General features: G+C 46.9%; 1 protein-coding gene across 1 annotated transcript in view; it reads right to left on the bottom strand.

Annotated features, from left to right (window-relative positions):
- The window catches only part of HERC2 (HECT and RLD domain containing E3 ubiquitin protein ligase 2), a 3,346,202-nt gene that overhangs the window by 2,830,784 nt on the left and 501,207 nt on the right, over positions 1 to 14,211 (bottom strand). The gene's annotated exons all lie outside the window — the stretch shown is intronic.

The following is a 14,211-nucleotide window of genomic DNA, read 5'->3' as shown; positions in this document are numbered from 1 at the left end:
GTTTCGTTTTATTCATGAAGGGTGGTCGGGCAGTTATAGATTCTCTTCTCGGGAATGGGTAGAGTCCTGGTGCGCCCCGCACTCCATCCTGTCGCTGTTGCATGCTCCGATGTCGGCTATACCGGGTGGTGGGGCCAAGTTTGCGTATCTTTTGCCCTTGAGGCGTGCGTGGCGGTGGTGGAGGCGGCGGCAGGGGAAATCTTCGGAGGCCTCCCTGTTGTTGCAGTTGTACGGCAATGTTGACTTTCCTCCGGGGGTGGGTCATGCTTGGTTTCGGCAGTGGGAGCGGAGGGGTGGTAGAACTCTCCAGGATATCTTAGTGGTGGGGGGGATTCTTTCCCTTCTTTTGCCCAGCTCCGGACTCAATGGCACCTCCCTCAGACTCATTTTTGGGCTTACCTCCAGGCCCGGCATTATTACCTGTCTCTAGGCAGGCGCTGGGGGGAGGCCTGGCTTTGTGGGCCCTTGGATGTCCAATTTTTTCAGGTCTCTCCTGCTTCAAATACGTTGGCTACCGTATTTTCACGCATATAACGCGTGCGTTATACGCGTTTTTACCTACCGCGCATACCTCTCGCGCGTTATACGCGTAAGCGCGGTATACAAAAGTTTTTCTACATAGTTCCCACCCCGCCCAACGCCCGATTCACCCCCCCCCAGCAGGACCGCTCGCACCCCCACCCCAAACGACCGCTCGCACGCGCTCCCACCCGCATCCACGATCGGAGCAAGAGGGAGCCCAAGCCCTCTTGCCCGGCCGACTCCCCGACAATATCGGGCCAGGAGGGAGCCCAAACCCTCCTGGCCACGGCGACCCCCTACCCCCACCCCGCACTACATTACGGGCAGGAGGGATCCCAGGCCCTCCTGCCCTCGACGCAAACCCCCCTCCCTCCAACGACCGCCCCCCCCAAGAACCTCCGACCGCCCCCCCAGCCGACCATGTGCCTCAGGCCGCGCCCCCAGGTGGGACCTAAGGCTCCAGGGCCTATTCTGATTGGCCCACGCGCCTTAGGCCCCACCAGTAGGCGGAGCTTTGGGACGGATGGGCCAATCCCGCCTCATTCCGTCGTTGGCTGCCTGCCGGACAGGCGGTTTTGGCTCCCGTCTGTCCCAACTACACAAAGGTACGGGGAAGGGGGGTGGGGGTGTCGTGGGGGTCGGCCAGGGGGGTCGCGGGTCGGCTGGAGGGGCGGTCGGAGGTTCTTGGGGGGGGCGGTCATTGGAGGGAGGGGGGTTTCGTCGAGGGCAGGAGGGCCTGGGATCCCTCCTGCCTGTAATGTAGTGCGGGGTGGGGGTAGGGGGTCGCCGTGGCCAGGAGGGTTTGGGCTCCCTCCTGGCCCGATATTGTCGGGGAGTCGGCCGGGCAAGAGGGCTTAGGCTCCCTCTTGCTCCGATCGTGGATGCGGGTGCGGGTGGGAGCGCGTGCGAGCGGTCGTTCGGGGTGGGGGTGCGAGCGGTCCTGCCGGGGGGGGGGCAGGGCAGGGCGGGGCGGGTAAACGGAGAGTCGGGACAGCGCACGGAGAGTCGGGGAGGGCGAAAGGAGAGTCGGGGCGGGCAAAAGGACAGTCGAGCAGCATGCGCGTTATACCCGTGAGCGCGGTATACAAAAGTTTTTATACATAAAATCGTGGTTTCTGCGCGCTATACCCGTGTGCGCGTTATACACGGGTGCGCGTTATCTGCGTGAAAATACGGTACTTGGTATCGGATTTTGAAGAATGCGTCGGATATGGGGTCTATTGACCGCTTGGCTTCCCAGTGGCGGACTGAGCTGGGTACCCCTCTGGATCGTACGGCCTTCCTTGATCTCTTTGCCGCTGTGTATGCCTTGGGGGGGTCCACGGATTATAGGGAAATGCAGTTTAAAATCCTTCACCGGGCGTATATTTCCCGAGCCCAGGGTGCTCGGATGGGATTGTGGGAGGATGCAGTCTGTATCAAGTGCCACCGGTCTGCGGGCTCCCTTACTCATCATTTCTTGGAGTGCCCTTCTGCTGCTGTATGGTTGCGCGCTCTCCCTTTTCTAGAGAGCGTACTCCAGCGAGCAGTTCCCTGGTCCTATGGCTTTTTGCTTTTAGGAGACCAAAGTGCATTGATTGAGGGGGGGCTTACCCTCCCCCAACGCAGGGTTCTGTACATGGCTGTCTTGGTGGTGAAAAAGCTCCTGTTAACACACTGGGTGGGCGATTCTGTGGTCTCCTTCCCGATGTGGAGGGCTCGATTGGCTGATGTGGGGCGCTATGAACTTCAGCGAGTGCCTCCGTCTGGGACTCTGAATCAACGATGTTACCGCGATTTGTGGCAGCGGGTGTTGAGGGGCTGTTCCAGCATGGATGCAGAGGATGTGCCTGTCTCCCCTGACCTCTTGATTTCTTCTTCCTTCTGTCGTTCCCCCTCCCCTCCCTTTGTTGGGGGGGCTGCTGCTGCTGGTTGTGCTTCTGTCTTTTTATTTCTCTTTCGTTTCTCTTCTGTCTTTTCGACCTGGTCCCTGGAGTTGCTGCATCTGCGGTGGTGTGGATGTGTGTGCTTGGGTGGGTGCTGTTGGGATGCTGGATGGACTGTGAGGGGGGTGCTTGGTGAGGTTTGTGGTGTGGGCGTGGGATGGCAGATGTGTGGTTGATTGGGGGGGTTTTAACACAAAATGTCAATTGTGATGGGCGTGCACTACTAGGGTTTTTCTTTGTACCGTGTATTTCTCTGATTGGCCCTCTCTTTTATATTGTTCCCGACTGTTGTCGATGGCTATGTTCCGGCTGTTTGCCCATGGATGTATGTTCCTTTGCAATTGTTAATAAAGATATTGAAAAAAAAAAAAAACTACATCAGGTGTACACCTGACTGGGCCTCCGCGTGTGCGGATCGCCAGACTCGATGGACCATGGGTCTGATCCGGAGATGGCAGTTCTTATGTTAATTAAACAATATAAGATCAAACTCAAGAAAAAACGAAAAGCTTACTACTCCAAACTGGTAGGCTTGGAGGCCCTAGACACAAAAAAACTATTCAAACTAGTAAAAAACCTCACTTATACCAAACCATTCCTAGCCGCACAAGGAAACCACCCACCAACAGCTACCTAACTTGCAGACCACTTCAAAAACAAGATTACTACGATCAGGACCACCTTCAACAACATACGTACCCAGCTCGACGAGATAACAAACCCTGCAATAGGAGAAGCCATTGCAGCAGACAGGACCTGGACCGATTTCCCAGCAGTACATTGGTCTGATATGAACCGACTCTACAAAAAATACAGCCAAGCATCATGCGACCTGAACAACTGTCCCACATATCTGATAACAAATGCCTCCCCCATATTTAGAGCTAGCCTCATGCAATGGATACAAACCACACTCACGGAAGGTCAATTCCCACAGGACCTAGGAGAGTTCATAATCACCCCAATTGTGAAATATCATAAAGGTTCAATATATATCCCCTCCAACTACAGACCCATCGCTTTAATACCAATATACGTTAAACTAATAGGAGGACTATTTGCACAATACCTCACTAACTACCTGGAAAACCACAACCTACTTCAGCCCTCTCAATCAGGGTTCAGAACCAACCATAGCACGGAGACACTACTAGTAACCCTACTAGACACAGCCCGACAGCACCCTGATCTCTCTGCTGCATTTGACCTGGTTGACCACTCTAAACTACTACAGATACTTGAAGCCATAGGGATCTCAGGCAGGGTATACAACTGGTTCCAAGGATTCCTTAAATCAAGAACATACAGAGTAAAGACAAATGATCTTAAATCAGAACCCTGGTCTAACCCTTGTGGAGTTCCACAAGGTTCACCACTGTCGCCTACACTCTTCAACATCTTTATATCCTTTATATCTTTATATCCCTTGAGACCACTCTAGATAACCTAGATGTAACATCATTCAGCTACGCAGACGACATAACCATACTCATCCCCTTCGATTCACTAGATCCCACTTCAACAGAAAAACTGAAAAAAACACTAGAAGCAGTGGAAAAATGGATGATAGACCACAAATTGAAGCTGAACTCGGACAAAACAAAATTTCTATTGCTCGAAAAGGCCAAAACCCCATCCATTATAGAATTAGAAATAAATGCCACCAAATACTCTATACAATCCGCTCTTAAACTCCTAGGAGTGATGATACATAGATGCCGCACAATGCAGGTCCAAATCAACAAGACTACCCAGAAAGCATTTTTAATCATGCGCAATTAGAAAATAAGAAAATTCTTCGACAAAGAGCAATATATGCTCATAGTCCAATTCCTAGTCCTAGGTCTAGTGGACTATTTCAATATCCTCTATCTACCCTGCCCTGCAAACATAATAAAACAACTATAGACTGTACAAAACACAGCTCTCAGATTGATCTACTCACTAGGCAAATTTGACCACATCACCACTGCCTATTTAGACTCACACTGGTTACCTATACAAGCACAAATTCAATTCAAATTATACTGTCTATTATTCAAAGCAATAAATGGCACTGCCCCCCTCTTACCTAAATAACCGCCTAAATCGGAACCTTACTACTAGACAAAGGAGAACTCAGACCCCATTTACCTACCCCCCATTCAAAGGTACTCAGCGCAAGAAGATGTTTGACAATCTACTAGCGACGCAAGCAGCGAAACTTGACCACTCCATCTCCAACTTGCTGACGAGTGACTTCAAATCATTTTGAAAAGAAATCAAAACCTTGCTATTCAAAAAATTTATCCAGATATCTTAACTCTTCCCCTCCCTTGTAAATTCCCCCTCAAAGTCTCTTCCACTCTTGCAATTTTTCTCTTCAAAGTCTCAACCATGTAAACAGCTCCCTAAATTGTAATTCTCCTGGAAATGTCCAGTTATCTTTTTTGTAATCCTAAATCCTAAATTGTAATTTTCCTGGAAATGTCCAGTTAGCTTCTTTTGTAATCCACCTAGAATGCAAGGTAAGGGCGGAATAGAAGTCACTAATGTAATCTAATACAAATACCAAATAAACAAACATATTCATTCCACACTGCTATCTGTGTTATGCGGAATATTTATTTTGTTTGATTCAATTCCTTCTTTAACATACAGCACAACCCCACCACCAATTTGATCTACACTATCACTGTGAAATAATTTGTAACCAGGTAATACATTGTTTCACAGATTGTCCTCCTTCCTCATCATTCAGTGCTAAATACTCTTGCTTTCCTACTTTATTTTTTAGCCTTCTAACATTTGTATACAGACCAGTATTCTCCCCAGGGCCTTTTAGCCGGGCGCACCGCCCAGCTAATTTAGATGACCACCCGGCGAATCCTGCTGCCACCGATGCTCCTTCCCAGGCTGACTCTCCGCCAAAAATTTTGTTTGACGCCTGCCTTTTTTTTTGCCAACATGCTTTTACTTGCTTCGGGACTTCCTCGTTGCTGGGTCCTGCCTACTTTGTTTCCGCGAAGGCAGGACCTGACAGTGAGGAAGGCCCGAAGGAAGTAAAAGCAGTAAGTTGTAAGCTTCCCTCCAGGGCTCTATCGTGTGCGTGTCGGCTTCCCTTCTCTTCCCTCCCCCCCATGGGACACAACTTCTAGTTTCGAAGAGAAGGGAAGCCGGCATGCACACGATAGAGCCCTGGAGTGAAGCTTACAACTTACTGCTTTTACTTCCTTCGGGCTTTCCTCGCGGCCAGGTCCTGCCTTCGTGGAAACAAATTAGGCAGGATCCGGCAATGAGGAAGGCCCGAAGCAAGTAAAAGCAGCAAGTTGTAAGCTTCCCTCCGTCGCGTGCCGACTTCCCTTCTCTTCCCTCCCCCCCATGGGACACAACTTCCAGTTTCGAAGAGAAGGGAAGCCGGCATGCACACGATAGAGCCCTGGAGTGAAGCTTACAACTTACTGCTTTTACTTCCTTCGGGCTTTCCTCGCGGCCAGGTCCTGCCTTCGCGGAAACAAAGTAGGCAGGATCCAGTAACGAGGAAGGCCCGAAGCAAGTAAAAGCAGCAAGTTGTAAGCTTCCCTCCGTCGCTGACCTATGAAAGATAGGTCAGCGATGGAGGGAAGCTTACAATTTCCCTAGTGACTCTACTGACGGGTTTGTGAGCTGGGAGGGATGGGAAGAGAAATGCTGCTGCTGTACCGAATAGGGGAGGGGAGGGGGAAGAGAAATATTCTGCTGCTGCACCCATTTTGAGGGGAAGGGAAGAGAAATGTTGCTGCTGCACCCAATTTTTTGGGGGGAGGGGGAAACGAAAAGCTGGTGCACCTAATGGGGGAGGGGAAGAGAAAAGCTGCTGCTGCACCCAATTGGGAAGGGAGGAGGGGAAGTAAAGTGCTGCAGCAGCACCCAATGGGGGAGGGGGATGAGAAGTGCTGCTGCAGCAGCACCCAATTGGGGAGAGAGAGGGGAAAAGGACAACCAGGGAAGGGAGAGGAGAGGCAAGGGACACCAAGACTATGGGAGGGAGGGAAAGGAGCTACCAGACCATGGAGGTGGGGGAGAGATGCAGCGCATAAGGGGGGGAGGGGGAGGAGGGAGATGCCAGGGCATGGGGGAGAGAAGGGAAGGAGATAGAGATGCCAGACCATGGCGTGGAGTGGGAAGGAAGGAATGAAAGGAGAAGAGAGAGATGCCAGAGCATAGGGGAGGGGGTGAAGCTGAAATGAATTATGTACAAAGGAGAGAAAGGGCACAGGATATACAGTTTATTGAAGAGACATAGAAAGAGGGAAGATGCCATATGGAACAGAGAAAGGGCGGACACTGGATGGAAAGGGCAGAGAGAGGGTGGACAGTGGATGCAAGTGGCAGAGAGAGGGTGGACAGTGGATGCAAGTGGCAGAGAGAGGGTGGACAGTAGCTGGAAGGGGTAGAGAGAGAGAAAGGGCAGAGGTTGGGTGGAAGGGGCAAAGAGAGGACAGATGTTGCATGGAAGGGAGCGAGAACAAACACTGAATAGAAAGAAGAGAGCGAACAGAAGATAATTAAAGCAGAAACGACAAAATGTAGAAAAAATTTTTTTTTATTGCTTTATGTAGAATCAAGTAGTATTATAACTGCATTAATTAAAGTTTATAAATAGGAAATTGAAATAAGGCAGTTTTTTTGGGACTAAACCCCTTTCCTCAGGTCAGGACAGGATACCATAACAGCAGGGGTTCCCAAATGGTCGATCGCGATCGATCAGTAGATCGCAAAGGCAATGTGAGTCGATTGCGTTGCCTTTGCAATCTTTTTCTTCCTGCCTCCCCGAGCCAGGCTAGGTGCGTACAAGTGCCAGACCCACCAGACGTCAATTCTGACGTTGAAGAGGTAGTTCTGGGCCAGCCAATCGCTGCCTGGCTGGCCTGGAACTTCCTTTCCGACGTTAGAATTGACGTCAGAGGTGAAGTTTTGTGAGTCCGGCGCTTCTACGTGCCTGGCCTAGCTCAGGGAAGCAGCAGGGAGAAGTCGGCGTGGTGGCTTAAGGGGTAGGGAAAGAATCGGGGAAGTGGAGAAATCGGCGCGATGGCTTGGGGGGGCAGGGGGAGAGAGAAAGAAAGACAGGCAGGGGGAGAGAGAGAGAGAGAAAGAAAAGCAGAAATAAAGAGGGGGCAGGGGGAAAGAGAAACAGGCAGTCAGGGGGAGAGAGAAAGAAAGCGAGAAAGAAAAGGGAAGTGGCCTCAAAGAAAGCGGCCTCAAAGAAAACGAACAGAATGTTGGGCATTATCAAAAAGGTATCACTACCAGAAGGAAGGAAGTTATCTTGCCATTGTATCGAGCAATGGTGCGCCCACATCTGGAATACTGCGTCCAATACTGGTCACCGTACCTTAAGAAAGACATGGCGATACTTGAGAGGGTCCAGAGGAGAGCAACTAAGATGATAAAAGGAATGGAAAACCTTTCATATGCCGAAAGGTTAGACAAACTGGGGCTCTTTACCCTGGAAAAGCGGAGACTGAGAGGAGACATGATACAGACTTATAAAATCATGAAAGGCATAGAGAAGGTGGAGAGGGGCAGATTCTTCAGACTAGCGGGGACAACAAGAACAAGAGGTCATTCAGAAAAACTAAGAGGAGACAGATTCAAAACGAATGCAAGAAAGTTCTTCTTCACTCAGAGGGTGGTGGACACCTGGAACGTGCTTCCAAATGAGGTAATAGGACAGAGTACAATACTGGGGTTCAAAAAGGGACTGGATGACTTCCTGGAAGCGAAGGGGATTGCAGGATACAGATACTCTACAGGACATTAAGCGAAAAGCATATGAGAGTTTTAGGGTATGAGCACTATCAGGTCATGGACCTGAGGGGCCGCCGCGTGAGCGGACTGCCGGGCACGATGGACCTCTGGTCTGACCCGACAGGGGCAATACTTATGTTCTTATGACAGAAAGAAAGAAATATTGGATTTATAGTCAGAAGAAGGAAGTGCAACCAGAGACTCATGAAATCACCAGACAAAAAGGTAGGAAAAATGATTTTATTTTCAATTTAGTGATCAAAATGTGTCTGTTTTGAGAATTTATATCTGCTGTCTATATGGCCCCCTTTTACTAAACCACAATAGCGTTTTTTAGCGCAGGGAGCCTATGAGCATCGAGAGCAGCGCAGGGCATTCAGCACATCTCCCTGCGCTAAAAAAACGCTATTGCAGTTTAGTAAAAAGGGAGGGGGTATATTTGTCTATTTTTGTATAGTTGTTCCTGAGGTGACATTGCATAGTCATCTGCCTTAACCTCTTTGAAAACCTGAGGAATATAAATGATGATTAACATTTTCTCTGCGTACAGTGTGCTTTGTGTTTTTTAAAATTTTATTGTTGGTAAATCATTTTGACTTGGTCATTTTAAAAGTAGCTCGCAAGCCCAAAAAGTGTGGGCACTCCTGCTGTAGATCCATTCTTGTATGACTGGATGAGCTATATTTATCTTTTTTTTTTTAGTTGTTTAAATTCATGCAGAAATAAATGGCTAGATTGAACCTAATAACTTCATTAACTCCTTTCCCTTTTTTAAACCTCTATACCATTTGAAAGAGGGCAAATATCTAATTATTCCCTTCTGGCATTGGATGCTTCTTAAATTTAGTAAAAATATTCTGGCACAAGTGTCAAACCTTAAAAAAAGAAGTCATATTGAGCATTGGAAAATAATAATAATTAACTAATAAAAATAGTACACATTTAGAGCTCCTTTTACTAAGTTGCGAAAATGGTTTTAGTGTGTGCTTAGCACACGCAGAATTACCACGTGCGCTAGACGCTAATGTCAGCATTGAGCTGGCGTTAGTTTTCCCACGTAGCGCGGGAGTTTGCGCATGCTAAAAATGTTAGCGCACCTTAGTAAAGAAGGGGGTTAATTTTCCCCACCACCAAATTTCCCCATCCCGCCCCACCTGGCTACTTTTTCATGCCACCCGGCTGGAAAATATTTCTGGGGAGAACACTGCAGACACTTCAATTTATGTTTTTTTCTTGTTTCTAAAGGCTGTTGAGATGACAGTGATAACTTGACATCTTTACTCTGCTTCCCTCTTAAGCACTCTTGGCCTTCTTTCACAATTACAGAAACCTTTCTATTGGGACTCTCTAAATGTTCTGATTTAACAGTATTCTTTAAGGATACTCCACACTGAACCAGATTCACCCGGGCAACTATTGGCTCCCCCCCCCCTCCGCCTAGATTAAAAGCTGCTTTATCTCCTTTTAAATATTAGCACCAGAACATGGGTTAATAATTTAACTCCCACCAATGCCATCCAACGGAACATGACATTCTCAAAACCTGGTAAAAATTGTAGGTTACTGACAATAGACAGAATCATTGGAATAACAGAAACATGGTGGAATGAAGAAAATGAATGGGACACAGTACTGCAGGGTTATAAACTATACAGAAGAGATAGAATAGGGCAAAAAGGGGGAGGTATTGCCCTGTATGTCCAAGAAGAAATAGAGTCTATTAGAGAAGGTGGGACGGAAGGAATAGATAAACTAGAGTCCCTCTGGATAAAGATTCCTAGACAAAACGAAGCAGACATAAAAATTGGCCTCTATTATCGACCCCCAGGACAAATGGAGGAAACAGACAAAGAAATGATAGAGGAAATCAACCATGGTTGTAAAACAGGAAACGTAACTATCATTGGGGACTTCAACTTTCCGGGGATAAACTGGAAGCTGGGAACGTCTAACTGCGGCAGGGAGATAAAGTTCCTGGAAATGATAGGAGACTGTTTCTTTGAACAGATGGTGGGAGAACCAACAAGAGGGACAACCCTGGACTTAGTCCTCAATGGCATAACTGGAAGGACAACTGATGTAGAAGTTACGGCCCCGCTGGGGACAAGCGATCACAGTATGATCAAATTTATAATTGGCATCGGAAAGGGGAGACCAATCAAGACTAAAAACGAAACCTTTAACTTCAAAAAAGGAAATTATGACAGCATGAGAGCTATGGTTAATAAACGGCTCAAGAAGAGAAAAGCCGAAATCCAAACGGTTGATCAAGCATGGTCCCTACTGAAAAACACCATCACCGAAGCACAGAATCTCTACATTCCGCTGATATCCAAAAGAAGGCAAAACAAGAACAAAAGTGAGCCAGCTTGGCTATCTAAAGAAGTGAAGGATGCAGTGAGGGAAAAAAGGAACTCGTTTAAAAAATGGAAACGTGAAAAAACAACGGAGGCCTGGAACTGTCACAAGGTAGACCAGAAAAAGTGTCATAAAGCGGTAAGAGATGCCAAAAAGGTCTATGAGGAGAAGATAGCGCAAGAAGCAAAAAACTTCAAGCCCTTTTTTAGATATATCAAAGGGAAGAAACCAGCAAGAGAGGCAGTAGGCCCTCTTGACGACCTAGGGAGAAAAGGATGCATTAAAGAAGACAAACAGATTGCAGTTAGGCTAAATTCATTCTTTGCCTCTGTCTTCACCAGTGAAGACACTACAACAATGCCAGAAACAGGGAGGGTATTCAACGGAGTCATAGAGGAAACCTCACCACAGTGAATGTGGATTTGGAAAAGATATACTATCAGATTGACAAACTAAAAAGTGACAAATTCCCTGGATGGAATTCACCCGAGAGTATTGAAGGAGCTTAAGGTTGAAATTGGGGAACTATTACAAATCCTAACTAACATGTCAATTATAACCGGGCAAATACCAGATGACTGGAAGATAGCGAAAGTCATCCCAATATTCAAAAAAGGATCGAGAGGAGAACCGGGCAACTATAGACCTGTGAGTCTTACGTCGGTTCCTGGGAAGATGGTTGAAGTGCTAATTAAGGATAGCATAGTGCAACACCTGGAAAAGCACAACCTAATGAGAGCTAGTCAACACGGCTTCAGGAAGGGGAAGTCATGTTTGACGAATTTACTTCAGTTTTTTGAGATAGTGAACAAACAAATCGATAGCGGAGACCCGGTGGATATAATTTACTTAGACTTCCAGAAAGCGTTCAACAAGGTTCCGCACGCAAGGCTCATGAAGAAACTACTAAGTCATGGAATTGATGGAGACGTGCTCAGATGGATTGGCAAATGGCTTGCAAACAGAATGCAGAGGGTAAGCATAAATGGGAAATTCTCGGACTGGGAGATGGTGACTAGTGGCGTGCCCCAGGGCTCGGTTCTTGGGCCCATCTTGTTCAATATTTTTATAAATGACCTGGAAGAGGAAACAACAAGTAATATAATCAAGTTTGCAGATGACACAAAACTATGTCGGGCAGTTGGCTCACTAAAGGACTGTGAGGATCTTCAGAAGGATCTGAACCAGCTGGAGAAATGGGCGGACAAATGGCAGATGAAGTTTAACATAGAAAAGTGCAGAGTGATGCACCTGGGCAGGAAAAACAAGGAACATGAATATAAAATGGTAGGCGTAACATTAGGCAAAAGCGAACATGAAAGGGACTTGGGGGTTCTGATAGACAGGAACCTGAAGCCGTCAGCTCAATGCGCGGCGGCAGCAAAGAAAACAAACAGGATGCTGGGCATGATAAAGAAGGGAATCACGAGTAGATCAGCGGACGTTATAATGCCACTTTACAGAGCAATGGTCAGACCACACTTGGAATACTGTGTCCAACACTGGTCTCCATACCTAAAGAAAGATATAACCCTGCTGGAGAGGGTGCAGAGGCGAACCACGAAACTAGTAAAAGGTATGGAAAATTTGAGCTACAAGGAACGCCTAGAAAAATTGGGACTGTTCACCCTCGAAAAGAGGAGGCTGCGAGGGGATATGATAGAGACTTTTAAAATATTAAAAGGATTCGACAAAATAGACCAAGAAACATCGTTATTCACTTTCTCAAATGTGACACAGAGAAGAGGTCATGGACTGAAACTGAGGGGCAGCAGGCTCAGAACAAATGTCAGGAAGTTCTGTTTCGTACAGCGAGTGCTGGACGCTTGGAATGCTCTCCCGGAGGAGGTTGTGACGGAGACTACCATTCTAGGATTCAAGCGCAAGTTGGATTCACACCTTCTTGCAAATCACATTGAGGGATACGGGTAGTCAAGGTCTCCCTCAGGGAGCACCTAGCTTGGCCTCCACGTGTGCAGGTCGCCGGACTAGATGGACCTAGGGTCTGATCCAGTGAAGGCGTTTCTTATGTTCTTATGAATGTTGGTCAGTCTGGGATTGCTGTACCAAAGTCCCACCAATTCATTACAGGATACCTAATTGGATCTAAAGCGCAAACTAGCCTATTCATAGGATGGAAGCACAGTAGTAGGTGCAAGGACAAAATGTTCCAATGAGCCAACAGCACCACCTCCATAGTTTTTAGGGTTTATTCCTGACAATCAGAGAACCACTCCCCAAAAAGCATAAGCAGGCTAGATAATAGAAATGCAAATTAGGATGCCATATTCCCCCATGGACCAAAACCCTATCTTAGGCTTCCTGCTTTTCCAGCAAAAATGGGACATAAGTGAAGAGACCATATGAATATCACATTGTTAACAAGCAAAGTGGGAGAAGCTGTAGAATGTATAGCCAAATAAATGCACCCGGGCCATGCAGAGAAAGAGGCAATGTCGCCCATCTGGCAAAACACTCCGGTATAACGAAGCAAAGAACCCACATTGCATCGATAAAAAGTCAATACAGTGGGGGGTAAGAATAATTCCTAAATAATGAAATAATAACAACTTTATTATTTTATACCACCATAACCAAAAGTTCTAGCCAGTTTACATTAAAAAGAGCTGGACAATCAGCGAAATACAATAATACAGTAAAAAATACAAATATTTATAAAATAGAATTTCAATAATAAAACTCACTAAGTAATAAACTTATCGAACAAAGTGGTCTTAATTAATTTCCAAAAACTGCAATAGCATAGCATAGCTTACTGAATACATTTACCTAACCAAGATTGTTGCCTATCAGCTTGAAATACTAGGGTCCTATCTAAGAAGATCTTATATCTACACCGATTAATTTTTGGATAAGCAAATAAGTAGAAGTTTCTAGTTTCTCTTGATGGTCTATGCAACACAAAATGAGGAAAAAGGTAAACTGAGACAATCCCGATATGAGCTTATGAACATAAGAATTTGCCTCCGCTGGGTCAGACCAAAGGTCCATCGCGCCCAGCAGTCCGCACCCGTGGCGGCCCATCAGGTCCATGACCTGTCAGGTTATCATGATTTAGCCCTATAGCCCCCTTGCTTTTATCTATACTCTTTCCATGCTAATATCTACCCCTTTCTGTATCCCTCAATCCTCCTATCCTTAAGGAATCCATCCAATCCTTCTTTGAATCCCCATAGCGTACTCTGCCTGACCACTTCCTCCGGGAGCGCGTTCCATGTGTCCACAACCCTTTGCGTGAAGAAGAACCTCCTGGCATTAGTTCTAAACTTGTCCCCTTCCAGTTTTTCCGAGTGCCCTCTTGTGTTTGTGGTCCCCCGTAGTTTGAAGAATCTATCCTTGTCTATCTTCTCCATGCCCTTCATGATCTTGAAAGTTTCTATCATATCTCCCCTAAGCCTCCTCTTTTCCAGGGAGAAGAGCCCCAGCTTGTCCAGCCTGTCAGTGTATGAACAGTCCTCCATACCAATTATCATTTTCGTAGCTCTTCTCTGGACCTTCTCAAGTATCGCCATGTCCTTCTTGAGGTACGGCGACCAATATTGGACGCAGTACTCCAGATGTGGGCGCACCATTGCACGATACAGTGGCACGATGACTTCCTTCGTCCTGGTTGTAA

The sequence above is a fragment of the Geotrypetes seraphini genome, chromosome 6 (genome assembly GCF_902459505.1).
Source record: "Geotrypetes seraphini chromosome 6, aGeoSer1.1, whole genome shotgun sequence".
Classification (NCBI taxonomy): Eukaryota; Metazoa; Chordata; class Amphibia; order Gymnophiona; family Dermophiidae; genus Geotrypetes; species Geotrypetes seraphini.
Note: the sequence above shows the minus strand (reverse complement) of the source record. Positions and strands in the feature narration are given on the sequence as shown.